This window comes from Loxodonta africana, chromosome 5 (genome assembly GCF_030014295.1).
Source record: "Loxodonta africana isolate mLoxAfr1 chromosome 5, mLoxAfr1.hap2, whole genome shotgun sequence".
NCBI classification, from domain to species: domain Eukaryota; kingdom Metazoa; phylum Chordata; class Mammalia; order Proboscidea; family Elephantidae; genus Loxodonta; species Loxodonta africana.
In genome coordinates this window covers 160,020,547-160,022,188 of record NC_087346.1, presented here as the reverse complement: position 1 = coordinate 160,022,188, position 1,642 = coordinate 160,020,547, and positions in this window count along the sequence as shown.

Below are 1,642 nucleotides of genomic sequence, written 5' to 3'. Positions count from 1 at the left end.
ACAGTCATAACCCATTGCCGCTGAGTGGATCCTGACTCATAGGGACCCTACAGGACAGGGTAGAACTGCCCCGCAGGGTTTCCAAGGAGCCTGGTGGATTTGAACTGCTGACCCCGTGGTTAGCAGCCGTAGCCCTTAGCCACTACGTCGCCAGGGTTTCCCCACAGCCGTAAGTGGACTTGAAAGCCGCTTCCAGACCCACGGAAACTGGATGGGAGCCACACACGTGATTTCAAATGTTCCAATGGCCATGTTGAAAAAGTGGTAAGGAAGAGGCGAAATTAGTTTTAGGAGTAAGTTTTATCAAACCCGGGGTATCCCAGATGCTGCTTTGACATGTAATCAGCCTGTTAACGAGGCGTAGCCGAAACACTCCAGATTCCTTTTTTAGCGCCAGGTCTTTGAGATCTGCGTGTGGCTTACTCTTATGCCCCATCTCGGTTCAGACTGACCACATTTACGGCACCACCACGTTGGACCACACGGTTTCGGGGTGCCAGATCCGCCTAGGGACACAGTTCTCACTCTCTCGGGCTTCTGAAGCCTGCATGGGGTCAGTCTCTGTGGGTGGGGGGTGATGGAGAATCAACAAGCCACCCACGGACCTCTGGCTCTGGCCACCGTGGCTACCAGGGCGGATGGGTGCTGAGATGGACGGAGGGTGGGCCCAGGGCCAGCGGTGCCTCCTGACACTTTGTGGACAGGAATGAGACCTGCTGGTGAGGCCCAGCTCCAGGGTGTAACTGCCTGCGTGGTCTCTGGAGAGCTCTCAGCTCTCTGGCCCCTCCTCCATCCTGACCCTATTCCTGTCCCCTGCCGTGCCCCCAGTCCCTGAGCACCCGAGGGCTCGCCCTGGGGTCTGCCTGCCTCTGCCTTGGTTCTTTCTGCTCAGTACGCCTCAGCTCAAAACATTGTATATCTGCTGTTGACTTTCGTACGGGGAATATTTTTTTCCTGTTCTTTTTAAAAACCCAGCTCCTCCATCTAGAATATGATGGATGACCGATTCTGGCAGGGAATGACCTGAAGAAATGTTTACTACTAGCGGCTGCTTCTTCCTGGGAACTGGCTATGGCCCAGGCGCCATCCTGAGGTTTAGAGACTATAGATCCCACATGGTTTTCAAAATGCGCCCATGAGGTTAGTTGTTGCTGTTTGTTGCCGCCGAGCCAACTCTGACGCATGGCGACCCCGTGTGTGTCAGAGTGGAACTGTGCTCCACAGGGTTTTCAGTGGCTGGCTTTTCTGAAGTAGATCGCCAGGCCTTTCTTCCAAGGTGCCTCTGGGTGGACTCAAACCCCAGACCCCCAGGGCCTCCCTTCACGTACCCATCGGCAAGCCTGGCTGTGTGTTCCCATTTTGCACAAGGGGAAGCTGAGACTCAGAGGTGCCTGCCTCAGCTTACCTGCCAGTGAGGAGCTGAACCCAGCCAGTTATGGGTGCTCTCTCTGGCTCTCCCGCATGGCCCAGCTTCCTCCACAGTAGCCCTTGTCCTTGTCCTCCCCTGCCAGGCTCTGAGTACCCCCTCCCTGCAGCTATGCAGGGTCAGCTGGATGGAGCAGGCCCCTGGTAACTGTCTGTTGGGACCGCGTGGGTCAGTGTGTGAGGGAGTGACCGTCAATCTTGTCTCCCTCCAGCCACC